The sequence below is a fragment of the Apis laboriosa genome, unplaced genomic scaffold, assembly GCF_014066325.1.
Source record: "Apis laboriosa isolate Shangri-la unplaced genomic scaffold, ASM1406632v1 scaffold125_cov141, whole genome shotgun sequence".
Taxonomy (NCBI): domain Eukaryota; kingdom Metazoa; phylum Arthropoda; class Insecta; order Hymenoptera; family Apidae; genus Apis; species Apis laboriosa.
This window is the reverse complement of record NW_025221145.1, coordinates 131,372-152,921: the sequence shown is the minus strand read 5'-3', so window position 1 is coordinate 152,921 and position 21,550 is coordinate 131,372.

Here is a 21,550-nt window from a genome sequence, read left to right as displayed (position 1 = left end):
TTCTTTGCATTAATTTTAAACTATTCTTGATAATGATTTCTGAGTTGTGTTAATTAAACTTCTTTAACGAATTATTTATTAATAATGAATACATTTAATGAATTTTTATAGCGAACTACTTAATTCGCAAAAGTGCGAAACGTTCTTTCTATTTTTTAAAAACATTATTGGATTATTACTAAAAAAGGCAACTTACTAATCAACAGCTTTGGAAAATGTAGCATTCTATAATGCGCTCTGAATATTCTCCTAGACATAGTAATATTTGACATTACGCGAAATCTTCGAATTTTTTGAAGAGTCACAATTTCCAAGTCAGAAATTTAACATTTGATGAACTATTACAAATGGTTGTCTTTAGAAGTATTATACGAAATTATATTATATCTTTGATTACTGAGTATTAAAAAAATTAAAAACAGACATTGACCAAATATAACTAACATTTCAAGAATTTTGCTAAGAAATAATCATTCTTTACAATCATAATATTAATTTTATTGACGAAAATACTATGTTTCTTTGTGATGCGGATTATATATTATTTGTGACATAACAATATAACCAATTTGTTTATTTTATATCTCTGATTTTTTTTTGTATATATTAAAACTTAAAGTTTATAACAGTTAAAATGTTATAAGATCACAAATGTTATTATTATATCATAGAAATATTAAAATTTAATCTTGTTTAAAAACCATGTGAAAAATCATTTATTGATGAAGAGACCCTTTTGAATAGTTAGATTTGAATATTATTATAATATTGATTTATCTTATGAGGAAATTTATTGGCAAGAATAAGCTCTGATTGGCTAATATTTCATAGAAGTGTTAATTCATGATAAAGAAAATCATTAGTGTGATAGATCCTGATTGATTCCTATGATAAATATAGTTGAAATACTGTTAATTCATCATTTGATTGATGAGAAAAAGGAAATCTCAAAGAAACTTCATTTCATATTGTTGAACTTATATAAATTATAAAAACTGAATCTACAAGTGCTAATTCTAATGCGGTTATGTTGATTTTAAATTTCTCGCTTGCTTAGTTATTTCATCTATTCTCAAAAAAGAAACTTTCTTGATTCTGAAGTGGGACTTCAAAAAAGTTCTTGTCCTAAATTTGCTTCTAAGGAATGAGAATTCCTTAGAATTCTTGTTTTTCTAGTATGTCCAGTCTTTCAAGTAATAGTGCAAAAGCATAATAATTTAAGAGCATAAAATTTAGATGAGAAATCTATGGTGATTCTTGTGAAAATGGCGTCACGATTTGCAAATGCTTTAAATTAATTATAAAGTTACATGCTCATCAAATACAATAATTTAATCTGATTTCCAAAAGACTCTTAATATAGCTTGGCAATAATGAGACTTAAGATAAGCGAAAATTTTGTCGAGTATTATATATTGATTGAGTTGAAATTTGTTTAAAAAAAATATTAAACAAGCTTAGTTGTTAACTAAAATATCAAATATGTAGGCTGATGAATTTATGAGATAAATAACTGATTCTATTTTAATAACTTATAACATTAAAAAATAATGAAGGTAATAATTATTGTAACAAATTATTGAACGAACTATACAATTTGTTATTATTCGCTTTAGAAAATATTGCAAATATTGCAAATATTGCAATAGAATAACATCATATTAAATATATTTAAGAGATTTATGTGTTTATAATTTCGTTTCGATTGTCATAAAATCACGGTAAAAATTCATAATAATTTTAAAAAGTTTAGAATCATTATATATTAATAACCACGATAAATAAAAAAATAAAATAAATGTAATTTCGTACAAAAATAAATGATACAATTTGATAGAATTTATAGCGTATAGAAAAAAAATCAATCTCATCACGTTCTTTTTCAAATTATTGTTTTCCATTATTGATAGCAAATTGATTGAAATAATCAATTTCAATCACTTATACTTAATATTTGCTTAATTCCAATATTTAATCCAATCTTATGACTGGACAACAAAATTATTATACTATAATTGCGTTTTAAAGTTTCTAATATATTAAAAAGCCTTTTGTAAGTGAATCAAAATTAATAGCATAACGAAGCAAGTTTTCAAATAGAAGAAAAAAAAGAAGTTCGTTAAATATAAATTCTATGAAAGAATATACAGCAACAGATTTGATTTTTCATTATACTTCATCGCTATTATTATTTCCATTTTTTAAAGAAAATCTGTTTATATTTAATAAGTTTATTCATTTTTTATAATTATGAATAAAAATCTTTTTTTTTCCTTCCTATTTCTCTAATATTTATCCTACTTTGCAATTGAATAATTTTTAGAAAAAGAAGATAGTAAGTTGTAAAGTTGACAAATAAATAAAATTAATATTCATTAACTTAGGCACTGTTAATGTAAATATTATTTTATTGCAGATTTTCTTGTTTAAGAAATTAAATAAATATAAAAACAATTTACTATATATATTTATTTAATTCTAATATTTTATCTTTAGTAAGTTATATACATTATATAGATTAAATCCATTTCTAATTTATATTTATATTATAATAAATTTTTTATAAAAATATTGATAATATTTCACAAAATCTCTAAAAAAAATTGAGAAAAAAATTTAATAGATTATGATTATAAGTATTTCGTTATAAGATTTTAATATATTATGCAATATCTTTATAAAATTATTTGTAAAAACCAAAATAAACATAACAATGAAGCTTATAAGAATAAAATTTGCTTATTAAGCTATAAGGAATTAAAGTTAAGCGAGATACTGATATAGAAAACATTATTGTATTATTTATGTAACACATAATAAAGAATGTCAAATAAATCAAATCAAATCATTCCTTCATTCGATTGTCTGATGAAAGAAAATAATAATAATAAAAAAAAAAAGAATATAATGCAAATATTAAATCCGCATATACTATTATTCTTTTATCGTTAATCTTCATTCTAAAAATAACATTTATATATAAGCCTTATAACAAACTTTTTATTATTTCCACATATAATTACAAAAATAAATTTCTAATATAATTAATCGCAATATTTGACCAACCACAATTATATAAAAGTAACCATTATAAAATAACCATATTACAATTATAAAAATAATCATACTTTTAGTTAACGATTTTAACGCGAAGAATCAAACTGGAGAAAATCCGATTTATAACAGTAGACATAGCATTAAAGAAATAAATGGAAAGAAAAAGCAAACCATACATTGCATTATTTTTTAAGCTGATAGACATACCATCTTTCCAAAAAAAAAAAATGCAAATTTCTGATGGATAATTGTGAGCAATATTATAATACACATTATAATGTTCCTTATACTAAAAAAATGGACTTTTGATACGATATACAATTATACTTACTAAAATACAAAAACATAATCATAAAACAGTATAAGTTGAATTTTAATAAATCTTAATGACAAAAATCTTTCTATAGAAAATAGACTTTCTTTTAAACAAAATCTAAATTTCTATATTGCAATACATTATATCATACCTCATGCTAAACAAATTTTTACTTCCATGAAAAAATATATTATTTTCTTGTTCTTTCCTTATAAAATGTTTAAAAAAACCAGTTTCTTTCAGAGTTAAATAAATTATCAAATTCTATAGATTATATATAATAAAATCTCAATCTACAATATTAAAATCATCGTAAAAATTATTTGCGAAGTAATTCGTTTTTCATACATTCATTAACAACTACTAAAATATAATAATAAAATCAAAATTATTCTCTACAATCTATTAAATTTCTTTCCAAAAAATTAAAAAAAATTTGTAAAGCCAAAGATATAATAATCAGATAAATATTTTCATAATTTTTCATATTTTTCATATTTTTCATATTTTTTTACAAAACTTATAATTTCGATAGAAACAATATTCTCTTTTTCAGATTTGAAAAAGATTTTTTAAAAAGATTAAAACATAATCTTAAATAAAAACCTAAACATATTCTAGACACTTTCGGATTTTATATTGAATGAATTGATACATATATTAAATGAACTGGTATCGTCATATCAAGAAATAATTAGTACTCAATATAACATAATTCATTTACTAACAATAAAGATAAAAAAATATATCGAAGGAAATAAATTTCCCTCAATCAAACAATCATCACATTCAATATTACATTGCCAACAATTCCAATATAGATTTAATACTTTCAGACTATTTTATCTTATTTACCACACAAATAACAATTTTTAAAAAACTCAAGAATAAAAAATCCACAACCATTGACAACATAGCCAAGAACTTTTATATTCTTTTATATTCTTATATCTTGCATATATAATCCTGTTTATATAACTATAATAACTATCTCTAATTGTATATTCTGAAAATAATGAAATTTATAACTAATTATGTATAAAAAAATATGTAAAAAAAAATATACAAGGCAACATTCTAGATTTGATTACAAATTAATTAGTCTATTAATAAAATCTTCGAAAAAATCATAAAAAAATATGAAAAAACATAAAATATCATGCAAAAACTATAATGCAATAATAATATATTATTATGATTATTACATTATAGTTTATATTTTATATTTTATATTATTATATTTTATAATTTTATATTATTATGATTATTATATTAATATTAATTTCCTGATATACAATTTGGTTTCTGTGAAAACCAAATTCGCCTTTGAGATATTTATTGGATAAGAAATATTGCATAACAATAGCCTTCATTGAGTTTTATATGATTAAACAGCTTCTTCTTTAAACTTCACTAAACTTTTAAAGATGAAATTCCAAAATCATATAATAAAAATATTATAAAATATACTCAGAAACAAAAAGTTTATAATTATATCAAAGAAAATATCACTTTCACAATAAAAAACGATTTACAATCATTTCCTTACTTTATTTAGCATATTTAGCATATTTTAGCATATGTCACAGAAATACAAATAACATGCTACACGCCTTTATACTAAATAATGATAATTCTAAACATAGAATTAGTTTTCATAAATGATCTCTTGAATTTATAATCAGCAAATCTTCTTTTAAATTCCGAATCCGATTCGTGTCTTTATTCATATTATAGCTGAATCACAATTATAATATCTTCAATTTATAAATTAAAGTTTATGTTGAAAAATAAATATTGCAGTAATCCTGAACTGATTTTCATAATGATTTCTTATATTATTAATAACAAACTTTTATAATGAACTATATCTGATTTAATGATTTCTGATGAATATTTAAACATCTTCATGAAGTACTCCTCATATTTTTTCAAAAGCAATATTACCAAAAAAGGCAACTTACCAATCAAAGACTCTGGAAAATGTGATTTCTCTCATATGCGAATTTATAGGATTATTAATAAATTAAAAAGATTTAAAAGATTTAAAAGAAAAAGATTTAAAAGAAAAATTGATCAGAATACGTAGTTAATATTTCAAGATTTTTGTTGAAAAATATTTATCCCTTACGATCGTGTTATAAATCGTACCGAAGAAAATCCAATGTATATTTTTGAGATATGAGCTATGTATTATTTATGATACATATCTCTCTTAAACAGCTCTTTTAAATAGTTCATTCAATTGAACAAATATTAAAATAAAAGAAAGTTGAACGCAAAGTTAATAGATTATGATTTGACGTACAACTGAATTATATGATTAAAGTTTCATTTTTATAGATCTTATCGTGATAACATAATTATTTATTATAACATAATATTAAATAATCAATTTTAACGCAATATGAGTTATGTTAATATATATAAAATTATATAGATTTATCTTAATATAAAATCAACTATCGCTATGTGAATTTAGGGAAATAAACGTTTGATATAGTTTATATTTATTTGATTGATTAGTTATTAATTAGACGATCCATATTGGATGAATGATAATTATATATCTTAAATTACTAAGAGAATCCTGTTCTCTTTGAAAATTATCAGGAATTCAATTTGGTTGAATGTTGATAGTATATTGCAATGCTAATTCTACGTATCATGAATTTTTATAAATATTCCTTTTGCTCCAAAACTGCATTCGCATTTTTTAGATGTGGCTTTAAGATGAAAGTCCGTTTGATATATTTATTATTATACAATTAAAATCAAATATTGTTAAAACCGATAAAGAAATGCTCAAATATAATTCGGAAATAAAAAATAGAAATCGGGAATTTAATATTGTTTTTAATTAATGAAAGAACATTAATAAACAGAGCTTTATATAAAAGTAATATATTATATAAAAGTAATTTCTACTATTCGTTTGAAATGTTTAATGATTTGAGCACTATCTCCTTATAATCTTCCGAAATAAGTAATTTAACTGTTATCATATTATAGGACATATATCTGATTTTATTAATATTCTGGGAGCATCCTCAGTTTTAATTCTTTTAAATAATGAATTTTTTTATTAATGAATATTTTTTAATAAATATTTATATTACTTACACTATGCTTATTTATACAATTGTAATATGTTACGGGTTATTTTTGTAAAATATTGTAAATTTGTCTTTGTTTGTAAAAATGATAAATTTTTTGTTTGTAGAAACAATAAGTTTTTTACAACCTATATTGTTTATTGTTTATATATTGATAAATCTATTTATAATTTAATGATTTAATATATTCTGTGCCCTTATAGTGTTTAAAAAATAATGATAATATTCTAAGACTCATTTGTTGTAATTTAACGAAACTATATAACTCATTTGCTCAAAATAATTGTATTGCATGTTTTGTTGTTAAATTTATACATTATTTTTTTAAGCTTTCGATAAAAGAAAAATAGATTATAATAATATGATAAATGAAGTAAGCAATATTAAATGTAGCGAATTAACGCTTATAAAAACAATGAAAAAAAAAAAACAACAGTTGGAAACAGTGGAATAATAAAAAAATGAAAGTTAACGAAGTATGTAAAATTTTTAAATTTTTAAATTATATTGTAAATTCTGTTTATTAAGAATATAAATTATGTCACAGAAATAAATATATTTATTGCATATTAAATATACAAACAAATAATTGGTTCTCTTTTGACGCTTATATCTTTAATAGTATACAAATTTTAAAATTTAAATGTGATTTATGAATTTTTTTGAATATTTATAATAGTATGATAAATGAATATCTTTAGTTTAAATAATAATCGAATTATGTTGAAAGTTTTTGATATGTAAGTATTGTTAAGTCACATGTATTATTACAAAATGACTAATAATTCTAAAAATATGAAACTGAATATGAAACTAAAAAATCCTTACATAATTTCATAAAATTTTTTTCACAAAAACTTTGATTATTTTGTTAATGAGTTATTAATAAAAAACATTAGCCAATCATCAATGAAACGTTATGAAGTGTCAAATCTAGTTGAAATCAATATCGTTGACTTCAAATATATCACTGATCAAACATGAACAAATCTATAATATATATTTAAAAAAATATATTGAATATTATAGTTTATTTATATAATATATTGTTATTTGATATAATTCGATATAATTTTTTATCGATAAAAAAATATTTATTATATTTAATACATTTTCTTTGAAATATGATGCTTATATTTGTATTTAACCGGTAGTATATAACCAATGCTATTATCACAACTCGACCAAGCTATATATTTAGATTGGTCAATGTTTTTTGTAGATAAAAAAAAAAATTCATTAAAAAATTGGAACGTAAGTTTTTGCAAAGGAAAATATTGCTTGAAATTATCTCAAGAATCTTCAGTTAATAAATATTCTCACATTTTTGCGATGCTATATGTTTCTATTATATTTATATTAGTCGATATTATTTCTATATAATGAATTATGGATATAATCGATACATAATACTTAAATTAATTATTAAATTATTATTAAATCAATTATTAAATTAATTAAATACTTAAATCAGTTAATAAAATTATAATAAAATTATAAAAAAAATTTCGTTTTAATTATTTTTTGAAATACAGTATTGTTAACTATTGTTAACTATTGTTTTTCAATCTGTTTTTTCTTGTTGACTATGATAAATTTATTTTCGAGATGATTATTGCTATAATTTTATTAAGAAATCTTAGTATTTTGTTAGAAATAATTATTTTTACAATTTTTGAAATTTTTAAAGCTGTTTTAAAGCTGTTGTTTTTGGTAACAAAGATATTTTATTTGCACAAATGAGATCTATTAGAACACAAACGATAAATATTTTAAGCCTCATAATGTTGAATAAATCATAAATCGGCGAGGAATTTCTCTAAAGTGTTCTCTTTTGTTACTGTCAATTTTTGCAACTAATTCTTTAAATTTCCTTAGCTGTTTATGTATCTTGATTTGAATAATTGCATATTATAGTTCATTTTATCTCTAAAATATGTTTCCAAATATTTATATTCAAACAATTTATTATATACAATTTATTATAATATTCAGTAATTTTATTGATATCAAGTATTTCATCAGTGTTCAAAGGATTTCAGATAGAACAGATAGAATATAATTCCACTCTGAGTTAGATTTTTAGCATATAATCTTTAAATATATTTATTTACCTAATCTTCTTAATTTATATTGAATATTTTTTTTGTGTTTTTTCTTTTTATATATATTTTTCTCATATTTTCCTATTTCACTAATTTTAAATATATTTATCTAATAATTTTATTATTTTATTTTTTTATCATTTTTAAATATTATATTCAAAAATTCATTTTATCTGTTCTAGTAATAAGATCCTCTTATTCCACATAATATGCAATATATTTTTAAGGATTTTATAAATATACATGAATAATCAATTCCTTTCAATTGAGAAGGCATACTCATTGCTTTTATTACATTCTATATATATTATATTTATCATTTTGATTACTATTTACTCTTAAATTATTATCATTTTTATTATTACATGCGTTTATATTATTGTTGTTGTTAGCTTTTACTAGTTATTGTAGTTTTGTTATTACTGATTATTACTTATTATTATTACTATATTTACATCTTAATAATAATTATTATTATATTTTATATCTTATACCTTATACTGATACTTTTTATATCTTTACTTTTACTTTTATAATTTCTTACTTTTGAAATTTATTTGTGAATTTTAATTTAGAAAAGCAAATCATTGATATTAAAGCAAATTATGGAATTTGCTCCATTCTAATTTAAATATTTTATTAATAAATAACAAATAGGTTTATAAATTTCTTTTTATATTAATTTCTTATATTTTGTCTTTGGAGTGACTCACGTGATCTGAAAGAATTTTGTTAATATTTTTAGGTAAATAAGATCTATTCGATATTAGCTTTCATTTCAGTAATCATCATTTTTATTTCATCCATATTGGAAGCTGGTTATTTTTTCTTGCACAATCCTCGCAATTATATTCTTCAGGTACATTTTACTGATGTTTATGCTGACGTAATCCAGCATAATTTATATATATATTGTTACATATATCACACGCATATATTAGAATTCATTGTAAATACATTACATCGCTGTATATATTGTATAGCATTTAAGATAGAATGATTTTGCAATTCAATTTTACATGATGTTTATCAATTTCGTCAATTTGTTAATTGATTATGATCAAGTAAGATTAACTCGAGAATAAAAAAAATTGTTAGTTGAGATAGAATCATTTAAAAATACGATCGCTTAGATTAATACATAATATTGATAATATTTCGTTTTGTTTATCGAATATGTCAAATATTTTGATTGTATCATCTAGATTTGTCTTATGTCTTGTATCATATGTCTTGTCCAAGATCTCTATCAATGAGAGATTGTTTGTTGTTCATTATTTAAATTTAAATTTCTTTTTTGGCATAATTTGATCAATTCCTCAAATGGCTGCGACTTTTTCGAAAATCAAAGTCCTAATTACTAAATATATAAAAATCATCACAAAGAATCGCTATTCTTGGGAATGAATTTCCATTGTTGTTTACAAATGAATATAAAGAATGTGCTGCTAAAGAAAAAAAAACAGAGATTGTGTCATAGATGACTATATATGTTTATATTGGTGATTTCGGATCGTTTCACAAGATTTTATATTATTTTCGATCATTCGAATAAAGAACATTTTCTCAATGTCGAATAATACAAAATCATGTGTTCAAAAATGATAAGAAGTTTTATTGAATCAAAAATGGACATGAGGTTTTTCAATCAAGTTTTGTTTTTTTTGTATTATAACGGCATTGTCGGCTATGAAAAATTGTTTGACGCATAATAATTTTAAATATAGCTTTACATGATTACAGATTAATCCATCGATCGTTAATCTATTATATTCGGGATCTGCAAATAGAAGATCAATTAGTAGATGCAAAATCTTTGATTTGATCTTTGATTTTATTTAACAATAGAAGCTTCTTATTGATTTACGGAATTATTGAAAATAAAATATCGAGGCAAAATTTATTAATTAACATCTACATAAAAAAATTTAAAGATATCATTATGATCAAGTAAGATCCTAATATATGACTACCCAATATTCTTTTAACATAATAGAAAAATCATAAACTACAAATGGAAATATATGAAGACCTACAGATATGTACCATTCAATTGAATTTTCAAATTACATGAAAAAAAACAGTAACCAAAAATTATATAAAGTCGTAAACAACATGTATAAATTTCATCATAAAATTAATTAAAAATTATTAAACAAAACCAGATTTATAATATCCAATAACTTCATCTTCAATGCAATTTATTCCTTCTATTATGAAAAAAATTATATTATTATAATTATATAATGATATAATTAAATATCATATATTTCTTTGGAAATATTTATCGATCTTGATAATCAAGACTATTCAAAATACATATCATTTATTTATTATATTCCTATATATAATCAATATTGACTCAAGATTAATCTTAAATTACAAGATACAAAACAAAAAGGCGCAACATCCATGTAAAAAAAATATAAATGAAAAAAAAGGATTACTGATGGGTCTTCAACAATATTTATATTGAATAACAAACAAATCTTACTGATTCAATAATGTTATATATAATATAGACGTTTAAAAAATTTTACGTGCCAGAACATCATATATAATAGTATTTAAATAATACAATGCAAATAATGTAAATATAATAAAGCTTTATAAATACTGTAAATATCAACATTTTCGCCTTCACCTTTTCCCCTCTCTTAAATAATAATAACATATGTACAATTTTCCTGTATCTTTTTGCATACATTTCTGATAATATATACATCCAAATATCCTAGGCTTTCTTATTAATAGCATAGATAATCTTCAGCGTTCATATTACAAACAATTAATACAATCAGAAGACATCAAAATAAAAAAGAATTTTATGTATTTTTTAAAAATTTTTATGTGTTTTTTTATATTGTTATTATATTCTTTATTTGACATAATAAATATATTTTTTTAACATAAACAAAAGAGAATCCTGACTTTTGGATTTGAAAATTGTGATTTAAATAGGATATTTTTCCTCATTTTTTTTTCAATTCTTATAATTTAGAGAGAGATATTCATGACTATTCCAGACAAATATACGAAATATATGAAAAAAATTTATTTGTAACTTTATTTGTACTTTTTCACAAATTATGTTTTTAATTTGTATTTATGAGTGAAATGTCTTCTAAAATTAAAATTAAAATTAGAGTTTATAGTTGTGATTTAATTAGAAGTGAACATATACGAAAAATGAAGAAGAGAAAAGAAATTTCATGATATTAGAAAATAGAAGCGTAAACGCAAAGTTTCAATAGCCAAAAATAAATAGAAACAATAACAACTAAAAAAAATGGAAGTGACATAGGGAATACAATTTAACTTCCAGATCTTTGAAAGTCGGTTCCTATCTTGGTCTTTTTTCATTTTCTTCTCGGTTCTTAACATATTATTTGTTATAAAATATTGAATTTTTATATATATATATATTATTGATTTGATTTATTGCACAAATATTTATATAATTATTATGATTTATTTTATATTGTATTTTAGAATTATTTAAATTTTTTATTTTATTTTTTATTTTATATTTTAAATTTATTATATTATAATTTTTTATTTTATTATTTAAATTCAATATTCAATAGCTTCATATCGAATATAAATTGAAATTCGTAAGTAGTTTATAATCTAATAATTATATTGCATTATTTTAATTTTTAATTAATATAATTATTATAATAAGAATAGGAAATTATACAGATATGTATTGTTCATAAATTTAAAATTAAATCAAAATAAATATTTTTGCATATTAGATTTTGTTTATTTTAATGTCAAGATTTAAATGATAAAATGAAAATGTTTTGTGAATTACAATAAATAAATTGTTTATATACATTTACTTGAAAATTTTTAGTTTTTTTTTCAATATTTGTTAGGATAAGAGAAAAATTCATACAATATCATCTTTTTTATTTAGAAAATTTTACAATAAATTTTTAAATCTTAAATACATATAATAAAGTAATATATTTTATTTCTTAAATCTAAGCAGATTTTTTTTTTATTAAATTTTAACATTAATAACATTGTTCAAATAAGTTATATATGTATATAACTAACATGTTAATTATTAATTACATTTTCTTTCAAATATCATTTTCGTTTTGAGTTTTTCACTTATAAATGAAATTATATATGAAATCGATTCATTAAGTCATATCATAAGTTATTTCTTTTTTCGTATTAATAAAATTTTTTTAAAATTTTATAGTAATATTTACATTAATGTCAAAACAAATAATATAATTATCTAATATTAGAATTATGAATTTATTATTTTATTATTTATTATTTAAATAACATTTTTTATATTTTTTTCAGGCTAATATCATTTTATATATTTTATGTATATATTATATATTTTTGTCGAAATAATTACAATTATTAATGATTTAATTAAAATTTATAATTTATATTCTTAGTTTTCTTATTTCTTATTAATTTAATTGTTATTTTTGTTGTAATTCTGAAGAAGATGTAACTTTCTAATAAAAATATAAAAAACAAAATTCTGTTAATAAATAAATATTCAATAAATATCATCGAATTAATATTTAAATTATTTTTAACATTTCAAAGTAAAATCAAAATTATTTTATAAAAAGAATTAGTTATAGCTTTTGTCTTATGAGAATTAATATTTCATGAAATTCGTATAAACAATATTTTATATTTACATTATATTATTATATTATATTATTATATATATTTATTATTATATTTATGTATCAGATTGTAGATTTTATTTCTATTTATAATTTCAAATTAGCCCGTTGGAATATTTAGAATTGAAATATATTAAAAGTAAATAAAATCAAAATAAAACTTACATAATGTATCGCAAAAGTCAAACAATAATTAATGAATAATCAAAAATTTTTTTTATTTTGATATTTTTCTCTTTACATATTACATACGGTTTTGACTCTTATTATTTAATCAACATTTATAAATTTTGATCAAATTGTTACATATTCTTTTATTTCAAAAAAATGTTGCAAAAATCGCTTCGCTAATCGGAATGACAAATAATTTAATGTAATTAAACATAAATTTTTAAGCTATTTTCATAAGAAAATGTATATTTATGTTATAAAAAAAGTTTATATTTTTTTTATTGCAACAGTAAACAGTATAGAAAGGTCAACTTATGTTATTAAATGAAATTTATATTTGCTTTTTGGTTTGCGATATATAAACTTATATTAATAAATCTTATAAATAAAACAATTTCATTACTGAAAAAATATTAATCTCATAGAACAAACATGAATAAATTTTTAATTAATATAATTTAATTTAATAGTAATTTTTATAACTCTCATATTATAATATCATAATATGATTTTATTTACAATTATTTTAAATTGATATTAATATAATTAATAATTATAATATAATTTACAATTATTTTACAAATTAATACTAATATATAGATATTATATATTAAACTCATTTATCTTGCTATACATTAAACTCATTTATCTTGTTATACATTAAACTCATTGTCTTAATTATAAGAATTTGTATTTATAAAAAATTATATAAATATAATATTAATTTTTTTATGATTAGATTTATATGATCCAATTATATTTCCAAAAATATACTATATATAATTTTATATAATTTAATTAAAATTGAATAATTTTATATATTATAATTTAAACTTTCTAGAAATTTTTAATTTATTGATTTTATTATTTTAATTCATAAAGAATTTATTAGAATTTATGTGAAGAATAAATTTTTTACTAGATTTAATTGAAGATATTCAATAATTATTATATTATATATAATTGGCTTAAATTCTATTAATATTAATATAATAGAAAAATCAAAAGATTTTCAATTATTAATAAATCTATTTATTAATGATTATTACTTTATTATGTAATTAAAATATATTTAATTTTATATATTAAAACTTTTATATTTATGAATATATTTTTTATAATAATATACTTAAATAGTATTATAATAATTTAAGTATGTTTGTAAATAATTAAAAAATTTAATTCATATATTAATTTTAACATAAATAGAAATATAAAAATTTATAAAATCTTTATTACTTATTTTCAAAAACAATTTTAAACAGCCTGTAAATTCATTTTAACTACTAAAAAACAATCCAAAATAGAAACTTTTCACAAATTCAATATTACTGTATGAGGAAAAGTTATATCGAGGTGCAAAATTCGTAAAATTTCAATCAGACTATTGCGATCAGAACTATATTAAATCGAATATTACATGGAATTTCCAACAAAATATCGATCAAATATCTACAATGATAATTCTCTTAGAGATATATAAAACTAGATAGTAGAAACAAAATATAGCAAAAGGCTTATGAAACTTAGAATGACTTAAAATTTTAATTCAAAACCCCCTATGAAAAAAAGTCAGTGTTTACATTTATGTAAACTCTATTTTTAATCTGATATTATCATTTCAGAAGAAGCAAACTTCTAATCGTTTTTACAATGAAAAGTTTTCTAATAAATCTGATATATATGATAGTTATAAATGATAATTAATATTTAAACGATCTTTTTTAAATTTTTCTTAAATTTAAAAAATTAATTTTGTTATGCCTTATTTTTAAATAAAATTTTCAACTTTAAAAAAATGTCACCAAAACTATAAATATTAATTAATCAAAAAATTGAAAAAATGCAATATCTACTAATGCAAATATTAATAATAGATTTAAACAATCAACATTTAGAAATATTTTTTATTATACATTATCAATAATTTTTAAAATATAATTTTAAAAATATGTATTCTATGAAATATCATGTATAATCAATAAAATATAAAAACAAGAAAAAATTAAACTTATTAAAAAAAGATTATTAAAAAATCACTATTAATTTATATCTTTAATTTTTCTAATAAATGAAATAAATAATTCATGAAATTAGTATATTAAAACATAATAATAAACATAAAAATAATCAAAACATCATGATAGTTGAAATATATTATACAATAAGATTTTTATCTGCAAAAGATTGTTTCTAAAACTTTCCATGGATAATAACAAATTCTATTTTATATATATATATATATGTATGTATATATATAAAGTATATGTATGTATGAATATTATGAATATATATAGGGTATGAATATTATACATATTTATGTGGGAATAATGAAAAAGAGTCACTGCATGTAGTTGAACGGACGTAGAGAAGCGAGAAAGGCAAAACGAGAGAAAAGGATTCCGTGCCTCTACAAACGAATGTAATATGTGTGTAATATGTATGAGGAGAGATGAGATGCGTCCCGATCGGGAAAGAGACAAGTCAATGTGTAATGCATGCCGGAGAATATCTGATATACGACTACGTTTTGTATTTCTCAAATTATTGAATCCATTAATATTAAATTCTAATATTTTATATAAAAGAATAAAGAAATATTAACCTTGCTATGTCTCAATCCTATGCTATGTCCCAATACATTTATTGTACATTTATTATTATGATAATTAGATGTAAATATTATGCAAAATAAAATTTTTATGAATAATTAAAATGGAGCTTAATTAAAAATATATTTTATTCTTCAAATAATATCACATATGTATTATATTTTGAATATTTTATACTTCTTTGATTATCATGTATATTTTTGTATATTTATAATTTTTTTTATAAATGCATAAATATCCATAGACTAATGGTAATATTTTATTTATTTCATTTCACATAAGTATTAATTAACTTGATTATCAATTTTGTTATAATTAGTATTAAATTTGCAAGATTATATAAATATTGTACATAAATTATATATTTTATGGAAAAAAAAATTCTATAGAATTTATGTGTTCTATAATAAAAGACAGTTGCAACATAAGATTTTAACAATGAAATTGAATAAATGATTAAGTCAAACGAGAATATAATCGATAATGTTCAAATTGATCAATTCGAGACATCCTTACGGTTTTCACTATTTATTTATTGTATTCTCTAGATAGAATATTAGAACTTCGAGCGAAAAATATCATTTATAAACAAACCGATAGAGTATAACTATTTTAATTATTCAATGTCCAATAATATAGAATGAATGAGACTATTTACCATGGTTTTAAGAATATAATAATGAATGAGATAAATGAGATGAATGAGAATAGTGAAAAAAACTTTTTGTTTCTGTTTATAATTTTAAATGCTATTTATATTGTTACTCAAATATATATTTTTATATGAAGAAATATTATTAAATTTTTATACATTCCTTCAATTTGTAAATATGCTGTCTTAATTTTTTCAAGTTTTTATATAGTAGTATCTCATTTAAATGATTCCATAAATATCTTTTTTTGTGAAAACGTAAAAAATATTGAATAATAATTTAAATAATAAATTAAATCATCAATATCCTGTTGTTTTTTTTTAAAGTTTTTAAAATCATCGATGTTTTTTTTTCAAAGTATATATTTTTATAAGTATATATTTTTTTCTATTGCATTGTATAGCTCATAAAAAAATGCATTCAGGTTTGTACTATGATGTAACTTCTAAATAATTTTGAAATAAAAAAAAAAAAAAATGACAAAAATGAAGATTAAATATAAAATTGATAGATGAGAAAAACATAAATTTTGAAACATAGAAACATTTTCAAATCTGTAGAAAAAGTTTTTTGTAGTATAAGGAATATTCAAATAATTTGATTATGACATGTAATATTTATGATGTTTTATTGAATGTTTTATTTTAGATGTTTAAAATTCTCTTCAGCTCGTATATTGTTTTAAATGTATAATGATAGATTTTAAAAATTTTCAATCCTTTCAATTAGAATAATAATAATATTAATTAACAATATATCATTGAAAGTGATATAATAAATAATAATAAAAATATTCATAACAAGTTATCTGAATATTTTTTATAATATAAAAAAGTTTTTCTAAAGTAACTTTAACTATCATTTTCGAAATTCAAGTTCATTAAAAGATCATATTATGATATATCTGAATACATTTTTTCATAAATAACATAATAAGAAAAAATATGTAATTATTTAAAAAAATATTAATAATTTTGAAAACTTTGAAAAAATTATAAAAATATTTTGTAAAACATTTAACAAATTACAAAATAATAATTAAAATCATTAAAATTCAATTTTAAAAATGACTATAAAAAGGAAAAAATATACAACAATGCTTAAATGCGTAAATATATAATTTTAAACTTTTAAAATTGAAGAGTCTAATATTAAAATTAATAGAAAATATTTTTCATATAATAATAGTTAGAAATGATATATAACAGTTAACAAAACTCAAAATATATTATGGTATCTAATAACTAACAAATATGTATGAAAAAATACTTTTAAATGAGAATATTACTCCAGAAATATTTATTATTAATTTTAAAATAATATTAACTCCAATTCATTCGCTATACCATATAAAGTATTTCAAAAATAATAGAACATCTGTAAATTAGAGATTCTCAGGGTAGTAATAAGCACATTTAACAACATTTAACATTTTTTTTTGCAAAAACTTATTATATAAATTATAGCTTTATTAATGAATTATTATAAAAATATTAGCCAATTATGGAGTGCATAATCTAAATGAGCCGCGACAATATCATTGACTAATGTCGCTGATCGAGCACGAACCAATTCAATTAATATATCTCGAAGAAAGTGTGTTGAATATAACAAATATTTTTTTTAATAAAAAATTATATCGAATTATATCACGAACAATAAATGAACTGTTATTATGAATTAATTGTTATAATGAAATTGATATAAAGAAATCAATGTTAAACTCTTCTAATAAATGAACGATGAAAATTATATATTTGAAATAATAAAAAATAAATCATTACCTACATTAAATTTAAAAAACAATTCATTTAATTTTTTAAAAAAAATAAATAAAATCAGTCACTCATCAAAAATTCAACTTGTTTTGAAATATGGATCATTATCTTTTGAATATCTTTTTTTCTTGTTAACATTAATGGAAATTTTTATTAATATTATAGTAATATTATAGTAATATTAAATTAAAAAAAGATTACAAATAAAACATTTATCGTTTGTTCCATTATCATTAATACTGATATAAGTAATCAGTTGATTACTTATAATTCAATAATTTTAGAATAGAAAGTAGAATTATCTCTAATAATTAATAATTTTTAATAATTATCTATTGAAATATCTATTGATTCGTTGAAATTTATCATTTTCTTTGAGAATATGATGCATTGTCATGCGATATTAAAACAAAAAAACTTATTATTAAACTATTTATTATTAAACAAATATTTTTTAAATCAATTGATGAATAATCAAATTATATTGGTAATTAAATAATCAAATCTTGTAATTCATCTCAGATAGCTAATTTTGACATTGATTGCTAATAAAACCATTCTTTTCTATTTTTGATATTAATAACGATCTGTAATGACCGTGGATTATTATATGGATGACCTTTGAAATATCCATGTTATATGCAATAATAGTAGCCAATACCCAAAATTCTTTGCTATCTATCTATAATATGATTTCGATTTTCATTTCTATTTACTTTTCATTTCACTATTATAATTTCCATTTTTTATCTTATTGAAAAGATTTCTAAATTCTGACGATTAGATTGCGAGAGCCATTACAGTTATTCCGTTACAGCTTAAAACAAGCAATATATCGAATATTAGATTCGAAGATCAATCATTGACATAAATTCATTAGAAAATATATTTATCAATTCATATCAATATATTTATCTTTTTTTTTGGAGGCGTAGCTTTCCATGACCATGAACTTTTATCTATCTCATTCACTCATTCTACATTTCACTCTTCATTCTCTACATTAAAGTTTTGTTATTATTGAAATGTAGCTATTATGTTCCCATCGCATTAGACTAATAGTCATATATTAAAATATTCTACTTGTTCATAAATATGTATTATATTACTCATATTATGTAATAATAAAACTAATTTATTATACAATTCTAATGTCAAAACATTCAAATATCCGTATGCAAATGGAAATTAACATATGAAATTCACTGAATTTCATAAGTTTTTGAAAATTTTATTAATCTAAATAATATATTTTTTTTATTTCAAATATATATATTGATCGTTCATTTATTACAAAAGTTTTATATTGATTTTTTTATACCACAATTTTAGTACAATATCAATTAATTGGTTTATTCATTATTTGTGGTGTAAATATTTGATGTAATTTTTTACCGATAAAAAAATTTATATAATATATTTATATAATATATTTCTTCATGCTTATACTTGATCACATATGCTGTTTATACTTGTTCGTATACTTACCGCTCTGTCGGTAGTATATAACCAACGCTATTATTGTGGAATAGATTACGTGGTGATTGGCCAGTATTCTTTGTTAATAATTTGTTAATAAAACCGAAAATTTTTGCAAAAGAAAATGTTGCTTAAAATTACCATAAAAATCTCTAGTTTATGGATATTCCAATTTTAGGACATTTTGTATAAGATATATATTAATAAATAAAAGTTTATACATATATGTCAAAAGTCATTGAATGAATGTATTCTCTTCGAACTAAAGTTTGAGCTTCAAAAAATTCACGATTGACAATTTTCTTTTTTCCTTTAATCTGGACTATTTAATTTGTTATAATTCAATAGTTCAATGTATTCTAATAATTCAAAGATTAGAATTGTTTTGGTTCGAATAATTCAATAGATCAAATCTTTATAATATCTTTAATAGATCAAAAAAATCTATTTCCATGAATTTTGTAATAAATATTTATATTCTCTGAAATCCTCTTATGTTCATCACAGATTTTCAATGAGATATATAAGTGGTCCATTGATATCGTAAATCAGCTTTTTAAGTTATGCGACTTTAGCCTAAAGAAACTTCTTAGAATTATCGAAAGACTATGCCATTCATAGAATTCGCTATTTCTAGAAAAACTGATCCACGAATCTCAAGTTCCAAGAACACATTCATATTCGAAGTGTTTTTAAAAAATATATAATTCCAAGATTTTTTAAATATTTCTTTCAAAAATAGAATTGTCTTCATTACTTGTTAATCCTTTATTGTCACTCCTTTATGTATCTTAACAAACAAATTTTAATAACAATTCATTCATTTATGTTAAAAAGCTTATGTAACTTTCCAATCAAATAAATAAGAGAGTTTTTAAATAATCTATCAATATATGCATTTGAATACTCAGTTTTCTATTATGTTTCTTTACAATTTTTGCAAATTAATTTTTTACAAATATTTTTTTTTACAATATTTTTTTGATATTTTAATTTATTTATAATTATTTACACTGTATTTGTTTATATATTAATATATAATAATAATATCTGTTCGAGGAGCAGAAAGGAATATTCTGCTCTGGAAAATGATTTCATTTAATATTTCTGATATTAATAACCAACATTATCATTTCCTTTACTATGGTTTACCTTGATTATGATATTTTATATTATAGCTATTAACATTTATAATATTATTATGTAAGAAAAATTTAATAAAAAAAAGAAGTAATTATATTCTAATATATTTTTATAATAATATTTCTAATAATATTTCTAATATTTGGAAATTTTTTCGTTTATATGATATACAAGTTCATAATTATTCATTTTTTTAACAAGAATTTGAAAAAAAGAAGAGTTTAGTATATTTTCACTCATCTTACATATTCAAAGATGTCGCTTATAATTATTAAGTTATAAAAGACTTTTAATTGATTCTTTAAAAATTAGTGTTTAATATTTTATGTTCAATATATTATATTCATTGTATAATAATAACAAATATAATAATAATGAAAAGATAAATAAGAAAAGCAAATTTAAAATTGTAAATTTTTTTATTTCTTAATTTATCTGCACATGATAGAA